The following is a 6,592-nucleotide window of genomic DNA, read 5'->3' as shown; positions in this document are numbered from 1 at the left end:
CAAACTCCAGACCGAAGACACCAAAGCAAAATAAGTGTGATCTGGGGGTCTGGAGTCCTGGGCAAAGACCATACCGCCGGCAGAGTGGGACGCAGAATAGCCAGCCACACTGGTGGCGTTACTGACTGCCAAGTATCTTGATTCATCCTGCCTCTGTTCTTCATACCCTCTGTGCACAGCTGCCTCTACCTGAGGTAGCTCCTGCTCCTCCATGGGGATCATTCTCAGTCATCCTTCAGGGTTCCAAAGCCGCCTCCTCCTCCTCCTCCTCCTCCTCCTCCAGGCTTCTGTCGCCTGTGTGGGAGCCCTGATAGGGAAGGGCTGGGAGTGGGAGGCTCCAGTGAAGGTTCTGGAAGTGAGGTCAATCTCTGTGAGTTGGCTGCCATCTGGGACAGAGAAGAGGGAGTGCAGCTGGAAAGTGGAACCCGGCTTTTCTGTTTATGAAGAAGGAGGTACCAGCTAACAACGGAGCCTCCATGGTTAGCCTAGGCTCCTGATCCACAGGCTCCTAGGTGACTGGCAGCAGCTGGGTCTCAAGCACTCCCAATTCCAGCGTGGAAAGTGATCCTGCTGGAGACCTGAGACCACAGGCCACAGAGAGGAAGTCCATCTGGGCGGCCCAGCAGGCAGAGGAATTCCTGGAAGGAAGCTCACATCTCAGGAATCTGGTAAAGGGGACATTGTTGAATCTCTGTCCCAGGAGCTGCTTGCTGCCAGGATCCAGGATCTGATAGCAGGAGGAATGGGTCACCATCTGGGCAGCCTGGCATTTGAACTGGGATACAGCCCAGTCACTAGCCCCCATCCTGTGGCTCAGGCAAGAGTGAGGCTCAGAGGGAGGCAGCCTGCAGGAGCTGCCCTACAGTTTCTCAGCTGTGGTTTTCTTTCCTATACCTTGAAATGAAAAGGCTTTACTGCCACACATGGGGGGCAGGGGTGGCAACCAGAGCACCCAAGTAAGGTTCCTAGCTGGGCACAGGACATTTTGAAGTCCAAAGGACAGGCTCCACAGGTGAAAGAAGCCAACCCTTCCCTTTCGTGTATGTGTGTGTTTGCACGTGCGTGCATGTGTGTGTGTGTGTGTGTGTGTGTATACATGTGCGCTCACTCTCCAGTCTTTGGAACAAAGCTAGCAAGCCAGGCTTGAGTAGAAGGTTAGAGCACAGCTATAAAGTTCTCTCTGATGACCCTTAGCATCCATGGGCTTAGATCGGAGAACCACATGTCTTAAATATTAACTACCTCTTGTCCTAAAGCTGCCTGTTGCTCTGTCATGTCATGGGTTCCAGGAGCAGGGAGCTTTGCTCTGCCTTCCAAATTCAAAGATTCTTCTTAAAGAATGAATGGTGGTCCCTGGGGCTGGAAGCTTTCTGAGCAGATGCAGCACCCACAGTAAAGAACAAGGGCCTGGTTTCTCCTAAATGCCCGGAGAAGGGAGGGATAATGGTAAGGAAGTCGTAATTAGGACTGGCCCAGGTGGAGCAAATGTTGGGAGCTCAAAGGGTCTGTGCTTGAAGGGCATGAGAAGTGTTAGGGGCTGGACCTGGGAAGGACAGTTAGGGACATTAGCCAAGGGCGGGGCATGCTTTGAATCCTGGGATCTCCTTTGGATAGGACAGAGTCATAGTGAGTGCTAGGTTGATAGTGTGATGGGCAGGATTCCCATGGATACACATGAGAGGGTCGGACTGGAAGAGAGGGAGGGTCTCCCAGAGAAGGGCCCGAGGGAAACCTATGGGAAGGCTTGACAAGGAGAGGACACGCTCAGAGACCCACCAGAGAAGCTAGGAACATCTGAGGTCAGTGGGTGGGTCCACAATGGCACTAGAGAAGAGCAGGGGGAGAAAGAAGAGACCATTTAGGTGAAGGGTGGACACTCAACAGGTCCCTTGTCCCTGCCCACAGGACCAACTTTCTATGGTGACTGAATCAAACTTCTAATGTGGAGCATTTGCTGTCCCCTGGGTAGATGAGGGTGGGCCTGTGATTGATGAGGACTGAATCAGGACCCAAAGCAGAGGTGGCGATGTAAGAAGGAGGTGCCCTCATCACTTCAGAGGGTGGGTGAAAGAGGGGTGGGGGGACCGACTGCAGTTGTGGTCCTAAGTGACAGTGTAGCTGGGGAAAACGTATGGTGAGATGAAAAAAAAAAAGAATCTTGTCACACATACCCTAACAAATACACACAGACACAAGATGCATCAATGTGTCTGACAATCAGGGAAAACTGCTGACTGGACAGACACCTTGCTGTCACACATACACACACTACACACACACATACACACACTACACACACATATACACACACTACATACACCCTACACACACATACACACACTACACACACCCTACACACACATACACACACTACACACACCCTACACACCATATACACCACACACACCACACCACGCGCGCACACACACACCACACATACACACACCTCTGGCCCTGACCTCAGATAAAGACCCTCTGGGACAGTGGACATGACAGTAAGGGCAGCAAGCTCTAAGGAAGATAGCATTTTCTCTGGGCAGTGAAGGAGGCAAGGCAGACCAGGAGGGAAAATGACCTTGCAAAGGATGGGATAGCAGACCAAAGCATTTCTCGCCTTGTCTTCTGGTTCTAGGAGAGTAGTTACAAGGAGATAAGTTCTGGAAGCAACTGGAGCCTTTGTAGGGTACCTAGAGCAGTGGCCCTGACAGACCCTGGGAGCACAGGACCTGGCAAGTCAGCTCAGAACAGAGCAAGCACCTGACAGCCACCCTCGGCTTCTCCTACTGTCTCCTGTCAGGGGAAGCCCGGTCCTGGTATCACCGGGAGGTCCTGGGTTGATACAAGAAGATTATGAGCCACATTTGAAAGGTTGAGGATTTCTCACCACAGAGGCAGAATAGGTGGTCTCTGGCCAAATCTGAGGTCCCAGTCTGAGGACCTAGGTTCTGCCTTCACCCTCAATTCCACATGACTTTTGGGGACACCCGCTAGGAAAAGTGTTGAGGAAAGAGTGGCGACTTTAAAGATCTGGAATAGGGCCACCCTCTGTGGGGTCTAGACTTTGGGCAGCAGATGCCAATGCCCAACCCCAGGGTGGACAGCTGGTGAAGTGAGAGCAGCAGAAGGCCTAGGAGGGTCTGGAATTCTCTTCCCACCCTGCTCCTCCCACTCTGCCTTCTCCCATTCCACCCCCTGGGCTGCCCTCCGAGCAGGGGAGGTGCCGCTGGCCCGTGGTGCTGCGAGAAGCTGGGAGGGGCCGGGGATGCGGGCCGGGGCTGGGCCCCTCGGCTGAGCTCTGAGCAGGCAGGCCCCGCCCTGGCTCACACATCTGGGCGGTGAGTGCGGCCATCCGGCCTGGGGGAGGGTGCAGGGACGGGCCTGGCGCACGTCGAGGGCCACAGCAGACTGCCGCGGGCTCTGAGCTAGTATCCAGGCAGCCAGACTTAGTGGAGCTGTCCGCAAGGTGGAGGTGAGCCGGGGAAGGGCCTCTGGGCTTCCCAGGGAGGTGCAGAGGCTGCTGTCTGGGGCTTAAGCCCACGAAGTCACGGGCTAGGTGAAAGCAAAGCTGCAAGCTCCTTGAGGAGGCGGGCCCACTGGCCCAGGCTTGGAGAGAGAGGCAACTGAGTTTTGGCTCCTACCTTTGGCTGTGGGACCCCACCAGAGACTTGCTTAGTTTGGAACGACCTGGTGCATGGGGAGGTGGGCTGGGGGCTGGAGGAGAGCCACTGTGAACTGGGGCCTGCTCACTTAACCAGTCGTGGGGACCTGCTGCCTGGGTTAGAGTTAAGACGCGGTGGGGGGCGGGGGGATTGAATATTTGTGTGTCAAGAAGTGCCTCACGAGGCTCCAGTCACTGAGATCCAAATTTGTGGGAGGGCATCTGGGTGACCAGGGTGTCTGTATGCTAGAGACCTTAGGCTGTTCTAAAAGAGGCACGGGTGGGGATCCTATTGGGTGGGGTCTGGGCTTCTCCGAGGTTGGAGGAGCTAACTAGCTATGGAGTAAGTCTGTCCCGTGGAGAAAGGGGAAGGCAGGAACTCAACTCAGCCTGCTGTGAGCAGATGGGGCCAGGGAAAGTGAAAAACTTCACTGGAGATGGTGGGCAGGGTACGGCTTTAGGTTTCAGTGGGACAGAGATTGTGAACTAATTATTCCCACGATGAATACCCAAAGGGGTGGCACATTTGTGGAAAGCAAAGCTGAAGCAGGGATCAGGACGTCAGTGGCCATTTCCATCACCCCTAGCCCTTACAGGAGAAAGCCGCCTCCTTATTCCACAGCCTTTTTCTGGTCCCCTCTCCTTGAAGTCATCTCCCCGGTATAGGGTGGAGCAGCCCTTTGCGTTCCATTTCTGACCAGACCATGGGCTCCCGGTTGAATGGCCCAGAAAAGTTTGGAAGAAATGTCTGTAGCCCCAGCCTGCTGACAGTCCTGTTGAAGCTCATAGCTCCCCACCTAACCACCCCACCCAAGAAGAGACCCTTGAAGAATTGTGTCCATCAGACAAAGATTTCGAGGTTATTGTGAGATCTGGGCAATTCTCTGTGTTTCCACTTGGCACACCCTGTCCCGGTCCCCTGTGACGGACAAACCCTGCCTATTAGACAGCAATCGGGACTAAAAGCCAGGGTGAACGTGAAGAGTATGAGCTATGAGGCCGGGAGCCAGGAGTTGGCCACAGGTAGGGCTAAAGGGCTGCCTACAGATAGTGTAGCGATCACGTTAGAGCCTGGATTTGGCATGCAGTTTCCATCCGGAAACTCAGACATTACCACCCGGAAACTGGAAGTCCCTAGGATGGGGATCTGCCTCCGTCTGTTTCCATCTCTGCACTCTGGTGAGCCCTAGCTGTTGGGAGCTGACTTATCCCAAACTCCTTAGTCAGCATTCTCCTCAAATGTTCTTTCGGTGCACCTGCAAAGCATGGTAGGAAGGTCTGGAAGACACATTGGCCACCTGTATGTCCCTGCACAGCTGCTAACCCCTTTACCTCCATCTCTATGAAGTCCGTGGAGACTCCGCCATCATGGTTTGTTTCAGGTCCTACCGCCTTCAGAAAGAACTCTGGATAGGTACAGTGACATTTTCAGTAAGACCCGGGGCTAAAGTCAAATCCACGTGGAGAAGCAGAGCCCTGTCCACACACACCCAGCTCCCTGCCTTTCCCAGCACCTTCCACCCCTGGACTTGGTCCTCACAAGCCCAGTGTCGCCCATAGGTACAGAGAGGTGACACACTCTTACACAGACCATAGTGGGCCAAGGGGGAGGTATAGGCATCTGCCTGTGGCATGGAACTAAGCTTTTAGAGAGACAACTCAAATCTCTTTCTCTTGGAAGTTCAAGGTTATTTTCTGCCATGCAACAGGCTTGGCCCAGAAAATCCATCCATTCATTCATCCATCCGGTCAAAGTGGTTCTAGCACGAACTCAAGCCTGTGACAGAGAAATGCTCAATATGTATTATGGTGGGCTTTGATACAGTGGCATGCCAGTAAAAACAGCCAGCTCTCTAAGAAAGAGAAAAGCCTGATTTGTAACTGTTGTCCATTTCTGCAGTGTGAATACTCCTAGGCACGGCTGCTTTCAGGCTAACATCACTATGTGCATGGACGCAGGATTAAGAGACAGCGTCCACTCTGGAGAGTTTATGGTACCCAGCTCTAGTTTACCCCTTTCTTTTCTCTGAGCTAGGCTTCTGTCCTGATTCCCAGGGTTCTTAGAGGTCCCCTCTATTTGCCTCTTTTCATCGTTACCCCCTAGTTTCAGCCAGCCCTTATCCTTTCCCAAATTCTGATACCTGCTACAGCCAACTGTGTCTCTCCAGTGTTGTGGAAGCAGGACCCTATGTGTCTAGAAATCTCCATGATGCTGGTCACACAGGGGTACCCTGGATGTACAAGAGCCTGGCTGTCTTTCCCTGATGCTGGGTATGTTCGGATGGTGGTGAGCAAGGGAGTATCCTTGTGTATGGGTGTGCCGCTGCCCGGATCTGTGTCTGCTTGTGTTCTGTTAGCAAAACTTCCTGATCAGGCTACAGACAGGGGCAGCCTCCACCTTTGTTTAAAGGGGTAGCCAGGCTCAGAGGTAAGAGCAATAACACCCCTGCTTTATAGACCATGGAGCAGCAAGAACACTTGAATATCACTTAATCTGTAAGGAGTATCTGAATTACCTTGGGAATCTCATAAAATACAAGTTCTGGCCGGGCGGTAGTGGCACACACCTTTAATCCCAGAACCTTGGGAGACAGAGGTGAGAGGATCTTTAAATCCGAGACCAACCTGATCCTGATCTGCAGAGAGAGTTCCAGGACAGCCAGGTCTACACAGGGAAACCTTGTCTCAAAAAAGACAGCCGGGCGATGGTGGCGCACACCTTTAATCCCAGCATTCGGGAGGCAGAGGCAGGCGGATCTCTGTGAGTTCGAGACCAGCCTGGTTTAAGAGAGAGTTCCAGGACAGCCAGGTCTACACAGGGAAACCTTGTCTCAAAAAAGACAGCCGGGCGATGGTGGCGCACGCCTTTAATCCCAGCATTCGGGAGGCAGAGGCAGGCGGATCTCTGTGAGTTCGAGACCAGCCTGGTCTACA

General features: G+C 53.4%; 1 protein-coding gene across 2 annotated transcripts in view; it reads left to right on the top strand.

Annotated features, from left to right (window-relative positions):
- The first annotated feature begins 517 nt into the window (after positions 1-517).
- Positions 518-6,592, top strand: part of Hspa12b (heat shock protein family A (Hsp70) member 12B) — a 21,566-nt gene continuing 15,491 nt past the window's right edge. The window contains exon 1 of one of the 2 annotated variants that reach the window (XM_026788494.1): positions 518-668. The gene's annotated coding sequence lies outside the window, so the exon portion shown is untranslated. Of the gene's footprint in view, positions 669-3,388; positions 3,470-6,592 lie in introns of those variants that run through there. The other variant, XM_005365590.3, reaches the window with a different exon arrangement.

This window comes from Microtus ochrogaster, unplaced genomic scaffold (genome assembly GCF_000317375.1).
Source record: "Microtus ochrogaster isolate Prairie Vole_2 unplaced genomic scaffold, MicOch1.0 UNK3, whole genome shotgun sequence".
Taxonomy (NCBI): domain Eukaryota; kingdom Metazoa; phylum Chordata; class Mammalia; order Rodentia; family Cricetidae; genus Microtus; species Microtus ochrogaster.
Note: the sequence above shows the minus strand (reverse complement) of the source record. Positions and strands in the feature narration are given on the sequence as shown.